The following is a 24,023-nucleotide window of genomic DNA, read 5'->3' as shown; positions in this document are numbered from 1 at the left end:
AGTACTGGTGAATCTGAGGGAATGAAAAGTCAGCCTTCTTATTGTCTAAGGAGCTCTTTTCTAAACCTCTATTGAGTTCATTCATTCAATTAACCAAATATTTATTGAACACCTAATTGTAAACCAAGCTGAGAATATACTAGTGACAAAAATGAACAACATTGCTGTGCTCATGACACTTCCATTTTAGTTGGGTGAAACAGAGGGTAAACATTTAAATGAAGAAATAAGATAATTTCATATAGATAATTTTTGTAGACAAAAATTAATTTCTCCTAGGGAAATGAAGTATGATAGGACAGTGACAGTGAAGGTGTAATTATAAAGGGTTTTTTTTTGTTTAATAGCTTTATTGAAATATAATTCACATAAGATAAATGGCATGTATTTAAAGTGTACAATTTGAAAAGTCTTGACATATATATACATCCACGAAACCGTTACCACAATGAAAATAATGAACATATTTATCATTTACAAACGTTCTTTGTAGAGGGGAAACTTGTTTAGATAGAATTTCTTTTCAAAAAAATTATCTGAAAAGTTGATACTTGAATTAAGACCTGAATGATGAGAAGGAGTTGTCCAAGGAAAGAGACTTCCAAGCAGGCAGAAGGGACAGCTAATGTAATGATGCTGAGACATAAATGAATTTGCTATGTTCCAAGGGCAGAAAGCAGATTGCTCTGACTAGAATGCATTGCCTGAGCAAGAAAGTGGTACAAGCGGGCTGGGTGTGGTGGCTTACGCTTGTAATCCCAGCACTTTGAGAGGCCAAGGCAGGTGGTTCACCTGAGCTTAGGCATTGGAGACCACCCTGGCCAATATGGTGAAGTGCCCATCCCTACTAAAAATACAAAAATTAGCCAGGCATAGTGGTGCATGCCTGTAATTCCAGCTACTCAGGAGGCCAAGGCAAGAGAATCGCTTGAACCTAGGAGGCAGAGGTCATAGTGAGCCAAGATCGCACCAATGCACTCCAGCCTGGGTGACAGAGCAACACTCCATGTCAAAAAAACAAAAACAAAAACAAGTGGTACAAGATGATGTTGGAGAAGTGGGCAGGCACCACATCAGGTAGGACCTTGTAAACCAGCGTGGAAATACTGGGTTTTATTCTAAACATATTAGGGAACCATTAGAAGGTACTAAGCCAGGGAAGTGACAAGATTTGATTTACTTTAAAAAACTCACTTGGACTTGTATCCAGAATATAAAAGGACACTTGTAACTCAACAATAAAAAGACAAATAACCCAATTTAAAAATAAGCAAAGGATTTGGATAGATACTTCTCCAGGTAACATACACAAATAGCCAATAAGCACTTGAGATGCTTCATATCATTCATCATTAGGGAAATGCAAATCAAAGCCACAGTGAAATACCACTTCACACCCATGGATACGGCTATAATCAAAAGATGGATAATAACAAATGTTGCTGAGGATGTGGAAAAATTGGAAACCTTGAACACTGCTGGTGAGATTGGAAAATGCTGTAGCCACCTTGGAAAACAGTTTGGAAGTTACTCAAAATGTTAAAGAGTTACCATGTGACCCAGTAATTCCACTCATAGGTATATACCCAAAAGGATAGAAAACATATGTCCACACAAAAGCACTTAACGAATGTTCATGGCAGCATTATTCACAGCAACCAGAAAGATAAAACAACCCAAATGTTAATCAGCTGATAAATGGATAAATAAAATGTGATGTATCTATAGAACAAAATACTAATTGGCAATAAAAAAGAATAAAGTAATAATACATGCTACAATATAGATGTACCTTAATAACATTATGCTAAATGAAAAAGCCAGTCACAAAAGATAGTCACTGATGATTACATTTATGTGAAATGTCCAGAATTACCAAATACACATAGACAGAAGTAGATTTGTGGTTGCCAGTGGCTAGGGGGAGGGAAAATGGGAAATGACTGCTATCGGAGTTTCTTTTGAGGATGATGAAAATATTTAAAAATTAGATAGGGATGATGTTTGCACAATTCTGTGAATATCTTAGAAAACACTAAAATGTAGGGTGAATTCATGGTATGTAAATTATGTCAATAAAGCTGTTACCTGAAAAAAATCACTTGAGCTGGCCTGTGAAGAATGAGTTGTACAGTGGTAATTGCGGACAAGGAAGAGATGTGGGTTGCTTGGATTAGGATAGTCACACTGAGGTGGCGAGAACCTGGGGCAGAATGAAAGGGCAACACAATTCTTGGCTCAGGAAAGTGCCACTCCTTTCTGTGCTGCAAGAAACAAGTACTCTGGGGTCGGTATGGTAAATCCATTGTGAGGAAGCCCTGTGAAGTAGTAGCTCTATGGAAGCAGAAAGAAAGGTGCCTTGGAACTGATAACAGAGTCCTTTTCATTTACTTGAGGCTAAAACAGGATAAGCTTTGGTGGTCTGGGCGTTATTCAGTTAAAAGATGATTTTCTTACTTTCATGCCTAGGGTATTTTCTGTTCTTTTGACTAATAAATTTAGAGTCGTTAGGTGGTTCTCCAGAGCCAACAGGGCTGACAGTCTTTGTGTCCAGGTTGCTGGATATGCATTCCTTTCTGGCTGCAAACCTTACTGATAAGAAATATGATTCACCCTGTGGCTTATGCTTCCAGAGAAGTTTGCTCTTTTCCTTTCTTTTGTGTGTCTCTGGAGACCTTATGTTTTTAGCAGAAGATGGTCAGAGGAGCAGGCTTAGAAGGTAGAGAGAGACCTTCTTCCAGGTGACATTTCCAGACCAAGTACTTCAGTCATCATTCCAGCAGTTAGGTTGTTCCCTCTAACAACTTTCTCCTCCCACACTTCACACTCTCAGTAGGTCCTACAAAAGCACTTTCTGTAACAGCTGAGGTTTGGCCAGCCATCTCAATGTCCTGGCTAAGGTGCAAGTGATGCAACGTGGAAAAAATGTGATTACTCAATTCATTTTACAAAACAAGTTGTTCTCAGTGCATAAGCCTGTTCTTTTTCTAATCATACTATTTCTTCCTTCTTGCCTACCTTCTGGTCATTAGTATGCAAATGTTAAAAATTCAGATTAAGGTAATGTTTCTTGCTCATAGTAAATAGGGAAAAAAAACAATATTTCTTTGATGTTCCTTTATACACATAATTTCATTTTATCCTCTGGTAACTCTGAATAAGGTATAATTATTTTCAGATACAGTTTATTTATGAGAAAATCGAAGCTCAGATAATTAAATGACCTCGCTCTGTTGATATCTGAGTCTAGAGAGTGAGACCATAGAGATCTTTTAGTAGAGCTGGCTGTCAGGACCAGTATCACTGAGACATTGCTTTCACACTTGTCTCCCTGATACTCTTCCCATTCTCCTTTGGCCCTTCTTCAAAGCTTCATTTGAGACCCTGGATTTTGGCTTCCAAATCCTGATAAAAAATAGGAAAGAAGCAGTATTATTATGTAATATCAGAGCACTGAACTGGGTTCTAGTCCAAACCAGGCCACAAACTTGTTTTATGTCACTGAGCAAGTCATTCTTACATGTGAGAGGCTGAACTACATGATCCCTAATGGCCACTTTTACCTCTGTAATAGTATATCATTTAATGATCTTGGGTATAGGTAGCAGGTCACTCCCGTGCCTGTGTCTGCTACATAATTTTAGATTGATCAGCTCACCTACCACCTATCTCTGCCTTTTTGAAGTAATCCTGTGTGCCAGCTGTCTGCTGCCTCTCTTTTTCTCCTTTACTAAGCCAAGTAGTATCCCTTTTCACTGCTAAACTCCGGCGGCCAAGCCAGCTCTGATGGGTAGTAACTACCAAGCTTCCAATTAATCAGAGTACTTGGTTATAAAAGGCAGGAGCTTTTTATTTTTAGCCACTTACTTTTTGTGACTTAAAACTGAAACAGATACATGCTTTACTTTTTAAATTTAAAAAGCAAAATGAAAGCCGGGCGCGGTGGCTCACGCCTGTAATCTCAGCACTTTGGGAGGCCGAGGCGGGTGGATCACAAGGTCAAGAGATCGAGACTATCCTGGTCAACATGGTGAAACCCTGTCTCTACTAAAAATTTAAAAAATTAGCTGGGCATGGTGGCACGTGCCTGTAATCCCAGCTACTCGGGAGGCTGAGGCAGGAGAATTGCCTGAACCCGGGAGGCGGAGGTTGCAGTGAGCCAAGATCGCACGATTGCACTCCAGCCTGGGTAACAAGAGCGAAACTCCGTCTCGAAGAAGGAAAAAAAAAAAAATGAAGAATTCAGTACATATGGCATGACTATGATGCTAATCATACCTTTAGCCATCATCATAATCCACTTGACTTCCCCTTGCTCTGATTTCAGTTTGGGAAAGCCAGTTTCTGATTATACCTTAGCTTCCTATGTAGATTTACAGCAGGAAGAGAACATGAGACCCAAGCTACTTTATATTTTATTATAAATTAATATATTGCTATTCTGGATTAGTACATTCGTCTCTTGTGACTTATATTGTAAATTGGATCTGTCTGCTTTCTACATGCTAATCCAAATCTGTTAGAGTACATGGTCAGCCAGGCCTCTTTTACCTTCTCAGTCTACCCTTTCTACCTGTGACACGTATCTTTGTACAAAGCAAAAACTTCAAAATCTGATTCAACATTGTGGCTCATGTACAGAATTCTTACCCTGGTCTGGAGGGTAATAATTTGATGCTTAAAAACAAAACTTCTAGAATATCTCTTCTTTTTTTTCTTTGCAAAGTGCTTTTCTAAAGAATGTTCTCTTTTTGTTATAAAAACACATAGGAAATTATGCCATAATCACTTTGGGATTCTGGGCAGAAGGAATTAATTAAATTGTAATCCTAGACTACAGAGAGAAAAACTAGGGTAGAGGCAAGAATAATACAACTAAAGCTAACGTGTAGACATGTCTCAACATGAGGTCAGCTGACAGACTGTCTGATCTTCTTCATCCATTCATTCAAATTCTAACAAATTATGATTAAGTGCTAGTTATTGGTTCAGTTGATGGGAATTCTGCCGTTAGTGTTTATAGTTTTGCATATAGACCAATAAAGAATTATGACTTTGGAGGAATAAAGTACAGAGGGACCGCAACCTAGGTTGAGGGGATTGGAGGTTGGAGATCTCTATAACCTCCCTTGAGCCTAGCATGTCTAACATGGGCTGCTCTACAGCTATTGGGTAGATGGATGAATAAAGGACAAGATTTCCAAATGAGGGCTTCCAAATGAAGTGATGTCTAAGCTGAAACCTTAAGAAAGGGAAGATAGAGAAAAAATTTTAGCTAGCAGTGGAAACAGATTATTGTAGGCCCAGAAGTTTTTTAGAAAAAAAAAGTATGGTCAAGGAATTAAAAAACAGTTAAATGGCTAGATTGTAGGGTGTAAGGAGAGGAACAGAAAGAGATAAGGCACAGAAGAGGAAGGCACAGAATGCTTCCCTTAGAGACCGTCTTAAGGATCTGGATCTTTACCTTATGAGCATTGAGAACTCTATTAGGCTATTCTTGCATTACTATAAAGAAATACCTAAGGCTGGGTAATTTATAAAGAAAAGAGGTTTAATTGGATCACATTTCTGCAGGCTGTATAAACATGGTGCCACATAGCTTGGTTTCTGGGGAGGTCTCAGGGAGCTTTTACTCATGGTGGAAGGCAAAGCCAGAGCAGGCACATCACACTGTGGGGAGGGGGGTGTCACACTTTACAACAACCAGAACTCACTATCTCAAGGACAGAACCATACCATGAGGATTCCACCCCCATGACCCAAACACCTCCCACCAGGCCCCACCTCCAAGGTCAGGGCTTACAACTTGACTTGAGATTTGGGCAATGACAAAGTATCCAAACTAAATCAAGTTAGCGTAATCCCAGCACTTTGAGAGGTCAAGTCGGGTGGATCATCTGAGGTCAGGAGTTCAAGACCAGCCTGGCCAACATGGCAAAAACACCGTCTCTACTAAAAATACAGAAATTAGGTGGGCATGGTGGCATGCACCTGTAATCTCAGCTACTCGGGAGGCTGAGGCAGGAGAATCGCTTGAACTCAGGAGGCAGAGGTTGCAGGGAGCCGAGATCTCGCCACTCCACTCCAGCCTGGGTGACAGAGCAAGATTCCGTCTAAAAAAAAGAACTATTGAATGGGCTTTTAAGTAGTAGAGTTACAGCTCAGATTTGTGTTTTAGAAGCACCATTCTGGCAACAATGAAAGGACAGGTGGCTTCCAGATGCAGGAGTCAGGGATGCCAGTTAACAAGCTGTTATAATATTCCAGATGAGAGAGAAAGTTAAAGCAGTGACATTGTGGTGAGGATAAGATGCAGGGGACATACTTCGAATAATGCAAAATACAAGTTCTTAAAGTGTATCACCTATTGTGACTGTTTTATTTATTTAACAAACAAGCCCTGTACGATTTAAAATAATGCCAGATTTTCAGTATAAGCATTAATGAGGAGCTAAAATTCTTCTCTCTGCCATGTCTAGGAAGTTGGGATCCTCTTCTATCTGGAGTTCATGTTAAATGGAACTAATTTATTAACTGCCTCTTTATGTCCCCACCACTTGGGACATGCCAATTATTCAGTAATATCTGTTAACTGAAATAGGTTATACTATCTATATGTTCTGATTCCATTTCTATTTACCCTCATCTAAAGCCATTATTCAGATATTCACTTAATTACAAAAAATGAGAGTACTACTCACATCTACGACAATTTTGACAGATTAAAAGCTATTTACACTAAGGTTACAGGTTTTTAATTTTGGAAAGCTGATGGTCAAAAGTAAGAGTGGCACAGGGTACTAAGATTTGTTTCCAGAGCTTACATTCACCCACCTCTCAGTTACTAAACACATGTACACCTCCACACCTGGACCCCACCCCCTGCCCTTCTACCCAACTTTTTTTTCTAATAAGCCACAACGAGCAGGAGGGTGTGGTCTCTACAGGTTTTGTAGCTAATATGCCCCTCTTGTCTCCTGAGAAGGTGTGTTCAGTAGTTCACTGTTAGAAAAGATATGAGCATGTTTGTTAATAAGTGAAGCAAATTCTTTTTTTGTTTGTTTTTATTGTTATGTAATAATTATACATTTTGATGAGGTACATGTGACATTTTGATACATGTGTACAGTGCTTAATGGTCAAATCAGGGTATTTGGGATATCTATCACCACAAACATTTATCATTTATTTGTGTTGAAAGATTGCAAATCAAAACTAACTCTTTGGTGCCTTTAATGAGAATAGCCACTCAGCTGCTATTTTCCTTTTTACCTTCTAAGATATATTGTGTCCAGACCTTGCCCTTATTTTTATACCATTTCCTCCTTCCATACACACACACACACACACACACACACACACACACACTCTGTCCTGATTTCAGCCTTGGCCTTGTGATCTCGTCATATCTGGTAAATCTGTCCTTTATTCATCTGTCTATCCACAGTTGTAGAGCAGCTCATGTTAGCAGTGCTAGACTCAGTGGAGGTTATAGACAAGTGTCTACCTCCCCAGTTGACTGAATGATTGAAATGCGAAAATCGGTGGCAAATGCATAGCACCATGTAGCACGTAGTAGATGCCCACTGTGCATTAGTTGCATCTGAATCAAGATGCCCAGGCCTCCCAAGAAAGGGAACTGCACACAGTGCTCTATTTTGGTCAGAAAAAATAAATATGAGATGAGGCTTGTGCAGTGAACCAGTACTCTCATAACTGGTTTTTTCTTGATTATATGCTTGTGGTACACAAATAGAAGTAGGAAAATGGAGAATTGAAATGAGTGGCAGTAGATTATGAAGCAGAGAATCTGGATTCTCCCACTGATTGTAATTAAATCTGCCCAAGGGACCAAAAAAAAAAATCCCATTCCATACCTCTCTTCCAGAATCCTTAAGCTGCCCTTTTGACTCTGCCCATTCTCTCTCTTGCCCTCACAAACTCCAGATGCCTGAGAATGGTAGCAGTTTTTGACCTGTATAATGAAACAATTGGCATCTCTCAAGCTCTTTGAAATAGTGAGATGTGTTTTACACAGTTCATAAATTTGACCACATTTACTGTTTTCTTGGGAATACATAGAACCTATATAGCTTTTTTTTTTTGGCAAGCTTTTATTGTAACATATACTGTGCCAGCATCAATACATATCAGTTTACAAAATCCCCAATTTTAAATAAGTGTTAGTGATTTTTAGGAAAATGTTACTGAAAACCAGTGATAAACTGTGTTACTAAATTTTTTCACTTGGGCTGGGTGCAGTGGCTCATGCCTATAATCCCAGCACTTTGGGAGGCCAAGGCAGATGGATCACCAGAGGTCAGGAGTTTGAGACCAGCCTGGCCAACATGGTGAAACCCCATCTCTACTAAAAATACAAAAAAATTAGGCATGGTTGCACACTCCTGTAATCCTAGCTACTCAAGAAACTAAGACAGGTGAATCACTTGAACCTGGGAGGTGGAGTTTGCAGTGAGCCGAGCTCATGCCACTGCACTCCAACCTGGGTGACAGAGTGAGACCCTGTCTTAAAAAATAAAAAATTCGGGCTGGGCACGGTGGCTCACACCTGTAATCCCAGCACTTTGGGAGGCCAGGGGGGCAGATCATGAGGCCAGGAGATCAAGATCATCCTGGCCACCATGATAAAACCCCGTCTCTACTAAAAATTAAAAAATTTAGCCGAGTATGGTGGTTCACACCTGTAGTCCCAGCTCCTCAGGAGGCTGAGGCAGGAGAATCAGTTGAACCTGGGAGGCAGAGACTGCAGTGAGCCGAGATCATACCACTGCACTCCAACCTCGGCAACAGAGCAAGATTCTGTCTTTAAAAAAAAAAAAAAATTCTTACCTTGATTTGCCTAGATTATTTTTGAGGAAATATTACAGTTATAAATGAGAGTTTCTGAATCTCAATAATGACTTACTAGAAGAAAAACAAAACATAAACATTTATATATGTTAAGAAGATGAGAAAAACCTGGCAAACTCAAACCAAGCAAAGAAAAAAGGAGGTTATGAGGGTAATATGGCAAGAAGGCAGGATTGTGGTTGTAAGCTGTTAAAATTTATTGTCTTGTGCTAAGGAAACCTGGAATGTCTTGGACTGCGTGGCTGACTAGCAGGTGCTTCCTCACCATGTGATTTCATGCCACCTTTCTGAGTGACCTAAGCTTGACTAGACATTAGCAGACCATCTTCTAAGATATAACCCTGCACTTGCTGAAACTGCTCCTGAATCATCTTACCTACTGCTGTAGAAAACTAAGGTTAGTTATACCTTTTAGTTTCAGTAATATGAGGCTTTTGAAGTTTGTGGTCCTACCACGCATGATTTTAGTTATCTGTTCGCTTTCCCCAACTCTCTGCAGATTTATCAGCTGAAGTCCCCAAGAAAATGTGACATGTCTTTGTAGTTACAGAAGTCCTCTACCCATGTTGTAGAAGTGAATCAGGAGGGGAAAAAGGAGCTGGATATGAAGTAACAAAAGTGTTAACTGAGCTGAATAGGAGCAGGAGACAACCCATGCTGTTTAAATGAACTGGAATTTAGAAGACTGGAGTTTCAACCTTGGCATCAGCCCAGCTGGCAGCACATAGCTGAACCCAGCCAAGTTGAGCAAAGCTAATAAAGAACATATCCTCGTAATTACTATGCCAAGGCCAATGATATACTGCTGTGAATGAAAAATACGATTCCAGTCCAGGAAACTGATAAACCAAATGGGCTTTCCCCAGCTTTTTATCTTTTCCATTGTTCATGTTCTCCCATGCCATGTAGACACACACACACATCTCTTACATTTTATGAATGTAAGATATCATATCTTACATTTTATGAAATTATTCCCAATTCCCTATGCTCTGTTGTTGCTATAGAGAAGAGAAATCTGATGATGAATTCTTTTGGGCAGCTAAGACTCCTAAGGATTATTTAGAGAAACCTAGAAGGCAGCAGAGGCCTAGTGTCCTTCATCATTATAACTAGGCATTTTTAGTGCTTTATCGTCTTTTATTCAGGTATATACTCTTGTTTTATTCATTGGTTTCAGAGTAACATAGTGGAAAGAACATAGACTTTGGAGACCGAAAGATCTAGTTTCAACTCTTAGCTTTAGCTGTGTGGTCTTCAGCAAGTCTTTTAACTTCTCTGAGTTCAGTTTCTCCAAGTAAGATAGTTGACTCAGGAAAAAGTATTGTATAATTGTTAGTTGTAAGCTCAACTAGCTACTTTTTTCATAGAGTATTATCTTTACTTGAAAAAAACAGCTGACTTGGATATTTGGCAGACATTTTCTCCAAAATGAAATGATTAGTCACTTCAAGGAAGACAACCTGTAACCATTTTCTGTCAATTATAAATTTAAGGTTTCAAATGAAAGTTAATATTTTGAAAAATATGTATCCACCAGCATAAGTTTTACATCTGATCAATACATACAGACTTCAGAGTTACTCTTTACCATTTCTCTCCCATCTAAAAGTTACATTGGTTAAGATTCAGTTATTTGCAGTACTATTAAATGTGAGATGTGAGGAAAGTAAAAAGTCATAGAATCTTAGAGTCTCAGGGCTAGAGGAAATCAAATTTAATCTCCCACCTAATTTAAGACTCATCTTGAAAGCATCCCTATAAATGCTCATTTGCCTTTACTTAAATGCTTCCACAGGCAGAGATTATAACCTCCCAAAGGAGCTCTTTAAATTTGTGATAACTCAGTGTCTAAAACTACTGTTTTTTACTTTAAGCTGAAATATGCTTTCACACCCAGTATCTATCCATTGGCTCTAATTTGGTTTTTGTTTCACCTGAAACCTTTCACATACTCTTGTTTTACTAGGCCTTTTTTTCTCTGCTGTTTTTGGGGTTTTGTTGTTGTTTTTGTTGTTTGTTTTGTTTTTTGTTTTTTTTTGAGACAGAGTCTCCCTCTGTTGCTCAGACTGGAGTGCAGTGGTGCAATCTCGGCTCACTGCAACCTCTGCCTCCTGGGTTCAAGCAATTCTCCTGCCTCAGCCTCCCAAGTAGCTGGCATTACCGGCATGTGCCACCACGCCCGGCTAATTTTTGTATTTTTAGTAGAAACAGGGTTTCGCCATTTTGGCCAGCTAATCTCGAACTCCTGACCTTGTGATCCGCTGACCTCAGCCTCCCAAAGCGCTGGGATTACAGGCATGAACCACCACGCCCAGCCTTTCCCCACTGTTTTTGAAATTGGATAGTTTCTAAGCCCCTCCTCGTCTTGAGCTCTCTTCTCTTTTTCTTTTTTTCTCCTGCTCCCCGACCCCAGGTTCAGCTTTGACTTTAGAGCTCTCTTCTCTTGATCCATTTAAGTTTAAAATGCTGTGCCTAGAATAAATTCCAGACTGCAGGGATGGCCTCATTAATGTGAAATGGAGAGACATTCTCATTTCTCTTTAAAAAGGACTATACTGTGACCTCAAATGTTAAAGATAAGGGATTGTGTTTTTATATTTTTATATTCTATAATGATTATGGTAGATGCTTAATGTTACTCCTTGTCTAGTCTCAGCACAAGCTGAAGCAAACTTCGAGACATAATGGCCATGTTAGATGAGGGAATTTTCTGGTAGGTAGTTTTTTGCTGCCTAAGGGGTAGAAATGGTAATTCACAAGATTTGGAAAGTACCTTTTGTGTTGTTAAATAGAGATGAGATCTCACTATGTTGCCCAGGCTAAATGGAAAGTACTTTTATAATTCTCTTTTATCACAATACCCAGGTTGTGATAAACTTAGTATTTTCCTTATAAAAGTTTTCATCAGATAATTCCTCTTCTTTCTCTTGTGATAACTTTTCTGCACTCAAATCAACAGGGAAATATAGTATTTGCTCTGTAAAAACATAGAAGCCTACATTAGAGCTGAATTCACTCATTTATATATGATCAATAATCAGAGTATACCTGTAGAAACAGTCTTATTTTGAGCTTTCCATGGAAAAGAATGTAGGTCACCAGGCTAGACCATAAAAATGTGTTTAAACTTTTGTTTTTCTCCTGTTTAGAACTAGATTAAACTAATCACCTTTTCTAATGTTTAGAGGATGTTTAATGAGCATCATCTTAATAAGAAAGGAAGTTAACATTTAGCAAACCCATACAAGGTCCCAAAAATACTTTGATACATTATCTCAGTAAACTTCACAAACCTCTTGTGTGATTTACAGTATTTGTCCTTGTTTTACATATGGAAACTGGGGCTCAGAAAGGTTGAGGGGAAGAATAAGAAACTAAAATTTATGGAGTCCCTAGGTCATGTTAGACACAGTACTTATCATATCCACATTCTCAAACTTTATCTCAGTTAAACTTCATAATAACCCATAACTTAAAGAGGTTATTTGCAAGGACTTGAACCTAGCTCCATGGGTTTCTGACTTCAAAGTTTGTGTTCTTTCTCCAGTACCACACTTCACTTCTCTATACCTCAAAGAAGGTTTAGAGATAACCATTAGGTAGATAAGACTGAGATAATTGTGAATATGGAGTGAATTAATGAATGTTAAAGTACTTTGAGAATTATGAAGTGTAAGTCTCATATGATAGGTTTCCATCTGTGATTTTGGAAATGCATAGTGAGACCTACAGGAAACTTCAGGGCCCTTTTTTAAACCAGCAGCTGGTAGTTTGGATGCATCTGAAATGTGTATTGGAAGTAGAATGAGGATTAGGAGTGGAAGAGAGATCCTTCAAAGTTGCTGATTTGATTTTATTCTACATCCTGTTTAGATTTGCTGTATTTTTATGGTGAAAATACATACATTTAGAATTAGCCAGCTGGATTCAGTTTAGGTAATCCCTGTTTCGTTGGCTGCATCCAGAGCCTTATATTTAGGAGCCAGTCAAACATCTGCCTTCTTCTCTCCCTCAGGCCTGATCAGGGTGTTGACCACATCAGTGTCATAGAGCTTCTTCACAACCTGTTTGATCTAGTACTTGTTGGCTTTGACATCCACAAGTCTGTTGTCTTCTGTCTTCTTCATGGCTGACCCAGTGGTCAGGAGGGACTTAATAATGACATAGTGGTCAGTGTTATTTCTTTTTCCTGTGGGTGCTCTTCCAAGGATATTTGGGCTGCCTCTAGGGCTGCAGTGTCTTGGGCTGCCAGAAGGTTGGTGACACGAAGATTTGTATGTGTGTGTGTGGGTGGGGGGAGGTGCCTGTAGTCACTTTTCAGTACTGCCTTCTTGGTCTTCAGAGACTTTAATTTGGCTTTGGCTTTGGGAGGGATAGGAGCTTCCTTCTTTGCCTTTAGTGCCTGCCTTCTTGTGAAAATAGAGCTACATTTGTTATTTTTTCAGAACCATAACATTCACACAGAATTTTCAAAATAGAAGGACCTTTTTAGCAATTTACTGTCACTCCACTTAACCTCCCTTAGCAAATTATTCAACTTCCATTAGTCTTTGTTTCTTCATCTATAAGTTGAGGCAGTAACAATACCTACTCACAGGGTTGTTGTAAGGAGTTAAGAATTCACGTATTAGAACACCTGGCACATACTAAGCACTGAAAAATGTGAGTTATTTTCTAGTCTAATGCTGTTATTTTATTGAAGCCTGGTAAAAAGTCACTTTCTCAAGTTTTACTTGAATTAGTTACCAGATGATATATGTTGTTTGTATGATAATAAATAAGGTGAGTCTTTTATGAGTAGTATTTAAAAGTTTCAGTTTATGTGTATCACAGAAGCAGGTGCTTATGAGATAGTTGTCAAAATAGAATGAAATATTTAAGAGTTACCCAGAAATATATAAATATATAATGCTCAAAATATTACCATAGAAATTGAGTAGGTGAAAAAGAGGGAAGATCGGGGAGAACTTACTGGGATTTGTGTCATTTGCTGAAGGATGTTTAGAGTTGATAACCAGTTCAAGAGGCAGTTAATTCCAGGGGGATAACATGTGCAAGGCACCAGCTAAGAAAAAGAATGGTTCCAAAAGCTGAAGCACAGGGACTATGTCAAGAAACTGAAATCAAACAAGGTGAAAGAATAGCACGGCTTATTCTGAATTTACACAGAAAATATTATGAAGAGACCATTGAAGAATTTTAACCAAAGAAATGACATGATCACGTTTGTGTTTTAGACAGATCTTTATGACTTGTTAGATAAGGGATGGAGGAAATGATGGGTTAGAATAAGTTAGAGGGAGAGAGACTGGTTAGTTCACCATTTGAGTGATTAAGGCAAGAGATTTTGAGGATGTATATTAAAGGTGAGGCGATTGGATTGGGGTGAAAAAAAGTGAATGTGATTAGCTGGCTATGGTGGTACATGCCTGTAGTCCCAACTACTTGGGAGACTTGAGGCAGGAGGATTGCTTGAGCCCAGGAGTTCAAGGCTACAATGAACTATGATCATGCCACTATACTCCAGTCTAGGTGACAGAGTGAGACCCTGTTTCTGAAAAAGAAAAGAACAGAAAAGAAAAGGAATGAATCCGAGACATTCAGGAGACAGTTTCTCTGGAAAAGACACACACACACATACACACACACACATATATATATATATATATATATATATATATATATATATATATATATATTTTTTTTTTTGAGCCACATTCCTTAAAGCTTTTAGTGCTAGAGAATCCTAAAACTAGAAGCAAACTAAGATCAAATGCTAGGGAAACCATGGACTTGATGCCAAACTAAGCAGAGTAAATGCTGAGTTGGAGGTAGACCATGTTATTGGCAGAATATGCCAAATCTAAGCATGAACAACCAGAAAACTAAGTCTGAAATCAGTCAGCAGAGTTGCAAATTAAGAAGACTAGTTGACCAGATGAGATTCCAGTAAAAGATACAGTATCTCCTAACCTTAAATGTCAGTACTCTGAGCCAGTATCTGACAAACTAACTTGATTTCTAGATATACATTTTACTTCAAGGACAGTAAACTAATTATCCATTTATTATTTTAAGTAAGGTATTTTTGCCCCTTTGTATACTTAGACATATTGCACATTGCTAAAGCTGGAGCAGAACTGAAGGGTCTTAAAGTGATTAAAAACTAGCATGTTCTTTGAGCTAGTTTGAAAGACTGGAAATTACTGCCAATGTGTATAATCCCTATAGCAATTGGTCCCAGCTAATAGCCCAGTTACTGCCTGTGAAGTGGAAAGCATTAGGATTGTTTCAGACTAATTATTAGCATGAAAAGCATGAGCAAAAAGGCAGGGAAAGGAGAAAGAGAAAAAAAGATAACTGGCCTGTCTGCACTTTGTATAGTCTCATGTTGGTCTGCGTTAGCCATAAAACAGGATTCCCATTGGCGGTATCCTCTACCAGAGTAGAGATTAAGGGTCCCAGAACAATTAGGGTCAGCAGTATCATTTTGCCATAGTTACCTGATGGCTGTTTTCTTTCTTTTCCTCTTCAATCTACCCTGTTCTTCACCTCCCACATAGCAACATAGCAGCAGAAAGTTCACTACAGTCAGATGAGAACAAGGCTAAAGTGTATTGAGCACTGACTATGTAGCCAGTGCTGAATTGGTGTCTTCAATTGTTATTTCATGTAATCTTGCAATAATCCATAGGTAAGTAGTAGTATCTATTTTACAAATGAAGAAACTACAATGCAGAGATACCATCCTCAAAATTACACACTATGTTCAAATGTCCAGCTCTACCTTTGTTATTAATTTCCTGGGAGATCTTAAGCAAGTATTTTTCCTCCATAACGTTTAGTTTCTCACATCTATTTTTTAAAAAGGTTAAACTAGATGACATAAGGTTGCTTCCAACTCTCAGTATTGACTAAGACTCTATGTTGGGTAAATCATACAGTTAATAATTAGAATGTCATAAGAGTTCGGTGTCTATTTGTTTGTATTATTGTTAGTATTATTGGATCTAGTGTTAACCTGAGCTTCCTACCTTCCTAATCTTATTTTCTATTGTTAACATTTTGTATATTCTGTTCTGGTTTTTATTTTTTACAGTTTCTTAAAATACAGTTTAATCACTGTATATTTTACTCTATGCTATCATATTCTGTTTTTCACTAAATATATCATCTACCTTGTTCTATGTTGTTATAGTCTTTATAACCATCATTTTAAATTACTATGTAAGAGTTGATTGAATGGATATGCAATTGCTTGCTTAATTATTTCCCTAGTTTAATGGTCCAAATTTTCTTTTTAAATAATGATATGATAAACATACTTAAGCATTTTTCTCAATGCCAAGGAATATATCCTTAAATTAGTTTCCCAAAAATGTAAGACGTTGTCAAAGAAAGAATATTTTTAAGAATATTCTACGTAGAGCCAAATCTGCTCATTTAAAATGTATATATTTGCATGTTCAACCAAGAATCATCTATTTAAAATCGACCAGAATATAGCATCAGAATGGCACGTTTTCTGCTTTTAGCATATTTTTTTTTTGTAGAAAACATAGAGCCAAGGAGCTAAGAGGTCAGCATTGTTATACACCAATTATAGCAGTCATAACTACAATAGAAATTGCTGCAAACCAGAGAGAAATAGGTAAATTTTTTTCTTTTTTTTTTTTTTTTTTTGCCAATTTTCTACCGCTCAATACGTGTGCTGTCATTTAGGAATAGGTTTTACTCAGAATCGTGACTGTGGGACTACAAATATTCCCTAAGGGAAAAACCGCACATAGTATATCCAAGGCCTAAAGCTTTGAGGACTAGATGAAATATAGGTTAGCCTCTGTTCTGAGAATTTGTAGTCTGCTAGGGAAATAAAACATAAACCTCTGAAAAAGCAGTCAAAGCAAACAGAATCTTAGAATCAAATGCTAGAGTATGGGTTACATTAATTCACTCAACTAACATTTATTGAGCACCTACCATGAAAGCATAATTGTAAGATGTGGGCATAACAATATAGTCCTTAAGAAGTTGTATTCTAGTTAAGAGAGACATAAACAGGTAAAGAGGTAGCGATAATTTCTCTGGAGAAAAAGACAGCTAAAGCAGAAGAGGGGAATAGAGAGTGCCAGGGGTTTGGTGCGATGGGTTGGAGGTATTGTTTTATATAGGATGATGAGGGAAAGTTTCAGTGAAAGGTATCATTTAAGCAGAAATTCTTTTTTTCTCTTTCTTTCTTTTTTTTTTCAGACAGAGTCTCACTCTGTCCCCCAGGCTGGAATGCAATGGCACAATCTCAGCTCACTGCAACCTCCATCTCCCAGGTTCTAGCAATTTTCCTGCCTCAGCCTCCTGAATAGCTGGGATTACAGGCACCCACCACCATGTCTGGCTAATTTTTGTATTTTTAGTAGAGATGGGGTTTTACCATGTTGGTCAGGCTGGTCTTGAACTCCTGACCTCAGGTGATCCACCAGCCTTAGCCTCCCAAAGTGCTGGGATTACAGGCGTGAACCACCATGCCCAGCTCTTTTTTTTTTTCCTTTTAAAAAAATTCTTCTATCCACCACTGAGGGAGAAAGAAATTATTTCCTAGTAAAGGGATTTTGCAAGTTTAAGTGCACCAAAGCAATAGTTTGCTTAGTGTAACAATTCTCAAACTATGCTCCTTGGATCCTTGGGATTCCCAAGACCCTTTCACAGCATCTTCGAGGTCAAAACCAATTTCATAATGTTAACTCTACTTCCCTTTTTTGCTAGGTTAATATTTACATTCAATGGTATAAAAGCAATGGTAAGTAAAACTACTGGCACCTTGACACATATCAATGCACTGGCACCAACTATAGTAATAGTAATGATATACTTCATTGTCCCATGTTGCAAGGGGACAAAAAAAAAACCCAAAAAGCAACTCAAGTACAAGCCAAACTCACTTAACAGTGTCCTTGATGAAGCAGTAAATAATAATAACTGATGAAGCGGTTATTATCATTATTATTATTATTATTTTGAGACGGAGTCTTGCTCTGTCACCTGGACTGGAGTGTAGTGGCACAATCTCAGCTCACTGCAACCTCTGCCTCCTGGGTTCAAGCAATTCTCCTGCCTCAGCTTCCCAAGTATCTGGGATTACAGGCACATGCCACCACGCCCAGCTAATTTTTTGTATTTTTAGTAGAGATGGGGTTTCACTATGTTAGCCAGGCTGGTCTCAAACTCCTGACCTCGTGATCCCCCCACCTCGGCCTCCCAAAGTGCTGGGATTACAGGCGTGAGCCACCATGCCCAGCCAATTTATTGAGTTTATTAAATCCCAGGCTTTGAGTATATAACTTAACATTCTTTGCAATGAAATGAGAAGTATGACTAGTGCAATTCTGCTGCATGCTGATGTACTGTGGTTGTCTGAAGAAAAAACATTTGTATAATCAAGCTGTGAGCTCAACTTTTTTATGAAAATCCATTTTTACTTGAAAGAATGACTAACAAGACAAACTAGTTATTCAGATTTGGGTGTTTGGCAGACATTTTCTCAAAAATGAACTAAGTGAGCCTGTCACTTTACAGAAAACAACTAATAGAATTTGTTAGCAATGATAAAAATTAAAGATTTCAAATGAAAATTAAAATTTTGGAAACCTTGTGCCTATCACCATAATCTTGACAGATTCCCCACACTTAAATACTTTTCTGATAAGATTGTGGTAATATCAACTAGTATTAATTTTTTATATTGAATAATAAAATATGCTGATATTTGTATAACTCAGTGAAACAGTGTTTTACAAATGACCAATGCACAATGTTACAAAATCAGGCATAGATTAAAAATTCAAAGTACAAGATAGACTAAAGTATTTTAATATTAACAGAGTATAAAAAGTTTCTTAGTATGGTTTCAAATTTCACATTTCAACTAACTTTTAAATAAATTACTACTTGCTGAGTTTTGGAGTGACCTTTTTAATTTTTTTAATTTTAAAAATGGTTACTTTTAATATAGGTATGTAATTGTTATACATATTTATTGAGTACATGTGATATTTTGATACAGGCATACAGTGTATAAGGATTAAATCCAGGTTATTGGGATATCTATCACCTCAAGCATTTATTATTTTTTTAGTTTAGTATCAAAGGAGAATATCCACAATTACCTGAAAAGACTATTTGAATACTCCTCTCTTTTCCAACTACATATCCCATGAGTCTGGAGCTTCTTTGTATACTTCAACCAAAAATTATATATGGCAACAGATTGAGTGCAGAAGCAGATATGAGCATCTAACTGCCTTCTATTAGGTCAGACATAAGAGATTTTCAAAAATATAATATTTCTCTCAATAAACTTCTGTTTTGGAAAATATAGTAATTTTCATAAAAAGGTGTTAACATGTTTTTGTTAACTTAAAATTAGTATTTTCTCTAAGTTTTAATTTCTAATATATATATTGATAGATACAACACATAAAAACTCTTAATGGACCTCAATAAATTTTAAGAGTGTAAAGTGATCTTGACTTTACACTCTTAAAGAGTTTGAGAATCACTAGCAAAAAGGACAATATTGGCCAGGCATGGTGGCTCACACCAGCACTTTGGGAAGGTGAGGCAGGTAGATCACTTGAGGCCAGGAGTTTGAGAGTAGCCTGGCCAACACAGCAAAACCTCATCTCTATTAAAAATACAAAAATTAGCCAGGCACGGTAGCACATTCCTGTAGTCCCAGCTACTCGAGAGGCTGAGGCACAAGGCTCATTTGAACCAGGGAGGCAGAGGTTGCAGTGAGCTGAGATTGAACCATGTACTCCAGTCTGGGCGACAGAGCAAGACTGTCTCAAAAAAAGAAAAAAAAAAAAGGACAATATTGTTGGAGTACAATAATCAAGGGAGAGTGGTAGGAAGTAGGTCAGAAAAGTAATGAAGAATCAGATCATATAGGGCTCCGAAGTTCAGCGTAAGGACCTTGGCTTTAGTTCTGGGTGAAAGGGGAAGGTATTGATGCTATTCCTGTCCTTTTGAGCAGAGGAATGGTGAGATCTGAAGCATGTTTTAACAGGCTCACTCTGGTAGCTGTGTTGAAATTAGACTAGCGGAGCAGAGACAAACCATTTAAAAGGCTTATTGCAGTAACCCAGGATAGAGATGATGGCACCTTAGGCCAAGGAAGTATGAAGGAGAGTGATGAAAAACGATCAAATTCTTGGTATATTTTCAAGTTATAGCTCACAGGCTGCTGATAGGACAGGAATATAAGAAGAAGAGAGGAATCAAGGACAACTCCAAGGTTTTTAGCTTGTGCCATTTGAAAGGATAGAATGAGATAGAAAAGTCTTGGGAAGAACAAGTCTGGGGACTAAGATAGGTGAGTCAGAAGTGCAGTTGTAGACGTACTATGCTTAGAATGTCTAATAGATTTTCAAGTGGGAAATTGTATTAAAAGTAAGAAGTTTAAGGGAAACTTCTAAGCTGGTAATATAAACTTAGGAGTTTTAAATATAGGTAGAATTTAAAGCCATGAGGCTAGAGGAGATCCTCTAGGGTTGTGTTCTGAAAATGTGGTCCCTAGACCAGCAGCATCAGCACTGCCCAGAAAAGCAAATTCCCAGACCTAATGAAGCAGAAACTCAGAGGCTGGGGCTCAGCAATCTGAGTTTTAAAAGCCCTGCAGGTGATTCTGATACAGACTAAAGTTTAAGAACCACTTACCTAAGGATTAGAGTGTAGACAGAGAAGAGAATCTATCCAATGACAATCCTGAGACATGCCCATCATTTACAGATTGGTAAATATTTCACATCTCCCTTTTTCTACAGTATGAACCTTAGCTCCCACCAACATCAATTCTATAATATACATAAAATAGTTTCAGAATTCTATACTCATACCACTATGGAAAAAACTCTACTTAGAGTTCAAGATTTGTTTACATTTTTTTCCTCCCTAGATGGAGAATATATAGTTAAAGTACTCTGTTCAAAAAATTACTTGAATTACTTTTTTTCCTTCAGTGTAATTATGTTATTCATTTAAAACACAGTTATGAATTAGCCAGGTATGGGGAAATAGCTACTCAGCTAGCTACTCAGGAAACTGAGCTGGGAGGATTGCTTGAGCCAGGATTCCGAGGCTGCAATAAGTTATCATTGAGCCACTGCACTCCAGCCTGGGTGACAGAGTCAGACTCTATCCCTAAAAAAATAAAATATAGTTGGGTTCATTTGTTTCTATTTGCATTCAGTTTTAGGTTCAGTCTTTTCCTCATCTTTATTGATTTAATTTTATTTTTTGAGCCCATCTGGGCCTGCTGCTTTTTTGTAGGGTAGTTTCTTGATAACTTTTACTACTTCTTTTATCAAAGTTATCTCTTTAAGCTTTCTGGTTTTACTGGGGTCAATTTCAGTAAACTTTGTTTTCCTAGGAAATTACCTATTCTGTATTGGTGTTTAAATTTACTTGCATAAAAATACAAAGGAGTTGTTTATGGGTTTTATGAGTTGTTTAGTTGATTTTGGTTCTATCAATCTTGCCCATTTTCACTTACTATTTGTGTTTTGTTTTGTTTTGTTTTTGAGAGGGAGTCTCACTCTGTCACCCAGGCTGGAGTGCAGTGGCACGATCTAAGCTCACTGCCACCTCTGCCTCCCGGGTTCAAGCAGTTCTCCTGCTTCAGCCACCTGAGTAGCTGGGACTACAAGTACATGCCTCCACGCCCGACTAATTTTTTGTATTTTTAGTAGAGACAGGGTTTCACCATTTTGGCCAGGCTGGTCTCGATCTCCTGACCTTGTGATCTCTCCACTTCGGCCTCCCAAAGTGTTGGGAATACAGGCATGAGCCACTGCACCCAGCCATCACTTACTGTTTTTATATTTGTGCTGTCTTTTTAAAAATTTTGTATTGATACGTAATATTTATGTTTATGGGGTACATATGGTATTTTGTTGCATGCATAGAATGTGTAATGATCAGGTCAAAGTATTAAGGGTATCCATCACCTTAAGTATTTATCATTTCTGTGTTCTGGGAACATTTCAAGTCCTCTCTTGTAGTTATTTTGAAATATGCCATACATTGTTGTTAGCTATAGTCACCCTGCTCTGCTATTGAACATTACAACTTACTCCTCCTATCTAACTGTATGTTTGTGCCCATTAACAAACCTCTTTTTATCCCTTCACTTCCCACCACACACATACTCTTTCCAGCCTCTGGTAACTATCATTCTCTCTACCTCCATGAGATCAACTTTTTTAACTCCCATATATAAGAACATGGAACATTTGTCTTTCTGTGCCTGACTTATTTCACTTAACATAATAAGCTCCAGTTCCATCCATGTTGCTGCAAATGACAAGATTTCATTCTTTATGGACAAGTAGTATTCTGTTGTGTATATATGTAGTTTTGATTTGCATTTACCTGATGGTTAGTGATGTTAAGCATTTTCTCATATACCTGCATTTGAAAAAATACCATATATTTTTATGCAATTTTTGTGTCTTCTTTGAGAAATGTTTATCCTGTCCTTTACCTACCTCTTAATGGGATTATTTGGTTTTTTGCTGTTGAGTTGTTTGAGTTCCTTATATATTCTGGATATTAGTCCCTTGTCAGGTGAATAGTTTAAAATATTTTTTCCCATTTTGCAGGTTATCTGTTTATTGTTTCCTTTGTTGTGCAGAAACTTTTTAGTTTGATGTAGTCTCATTTGTCTATTTTTGTTTTTGTTGTCTGTACTTTTGTGTGCCTAGCCATAAAATCTTTGCCTGGATCAGTGTCCTGAAGGGTTTTCCCTATATTTTCTTCCATTAAATACATAGTTTCTGGTCTTAAGTTTATGTCTTTAATCAATTTTGAGTTGATTTTTGTATATGGTGAAAAATAGGGATTTAGTTTCATTATTCTACATATGAATATCCAGTTTTCCCAAAACCATTTATCGAAGAGGGTATTCTTTCTCTAATGTATATTCTTGGCACCTTTGTTAAAAGTCTTTTGGCTATAATAATGTGGATTTATTTCTGGGTTTATTCTGTTGCATCGTTTTATGTGTGTGTCTTTATACCAATACCATAGCCGTAGAATTTGATGCCTTTGTTCTTTTTGCTCAAAATTGCTTTGACTATTTGGTATCTTTTTTGGTCTCATACAAATTTTAGCATTTTTTTATATTTCTGTGAAAAATGTCATGGGTATTTTGACAGGGATTGCATTGAATCTATAGATTGCTTTGGGTAGTATGATCATTTTAACCATATTGGTTCTTCCAATCCATGAGCATGAGATGTCTTTGCATTTTTTTCATGTCTTCTTTCACTTCTTTTTTTTTTTAAACTTTTATTTTAGAATCAGGAAGTACATATGCAGGTTTGTTACAGAGGTATTTTGTGTGATCCTGAGGTCGAACACGTCACCCAGGTAGTGACCATAGTACTCAATAGGTAGTTTTTAAATTCTTGCCCCCCTACTTCCCTCTCCCCTCTTGTATTGCCCAGTGTCTGTTGTTCCCACCTGCTCTGTTTTATCTGATATAACTACTCCTGCTCACTTTTGGTTTCTATTCCATGAAATATTTTTTCCGTGCCTTTATTTTCAGTCTATTTGTGTCTTTACAGGTAAAGTGAGTTTTTTGTGGATGGCATATAGTTTGGTCATGTTTTCTTATCCATTTAGCCAGTCTATATTTTTTAAATGGAAATGTTAATTCATTTACAGTCAAGGTTATTATTGATACGTAAGAACTTATTTCTGACATTTTATTCATTGTTTTCTGGTTGTTTTATGTATCATTTGTTTCTTTTTTTCTCTCTTACTGTTTATCATGTGATTTAGTGGCTTTCCATAGTAACATTTGAGTCCTTTCTCTTTCTCATTTGTCTGTTTGCTTTACCAGTGCATTTTTATACTTTCATGTGCTTTCATCTTGGTAGATACTGTCCTTTCACTTCTAATTGTACTACTTAAGTATTTCTTGTAGTTCCCAGTCTAGTAGTGATAAACTTTCTCAGTTTTTGCTTGTCTGGGAAAGACTTTATTTCTCCTTCATATATGAAGAATACCATCCTGGCATAACATTCTCGGCTGGCAGGTTTTTTTCTTTCTTCCAGCATTTTGAATATATCATCTCATTCTCTCCTGGCTTG

At 37.6% G+C, this 24,023-nt stretch overlaps 1 protein-coding gene across 19 annotated transcripts in view; it reads left to right on the top strand.

Moving 5' to 3' along the window:
* SCMH1 (Scm polycomb group protein homolog 1) overlaps positions 1–24,023 on the top strand; it is a 235,999-nt gene that overhangs the window by 126,764 nt on the left and 85,212 nt on the right. The window lies entirely within an intron of this gene.

This window comes from Aotus nancymaae, unplaced genomic scaffold, assembly GCF_030222135.1.
Source record: "Aotus nancymaae isolate 86718 unplaced genomic scaffold, 86718_ANA_hifiasm-v0.15.2.pri h1tg000007l, whole genome shotgun sequence".
NCBI lineage: Eukaryota > Metazoa > Chordata > Mammalia > Primates > Aotidae > Aotus > Aotus nancymaae.
This window is presented reverse-complemented; position numbering and strand designations above follow the sequence as displayed.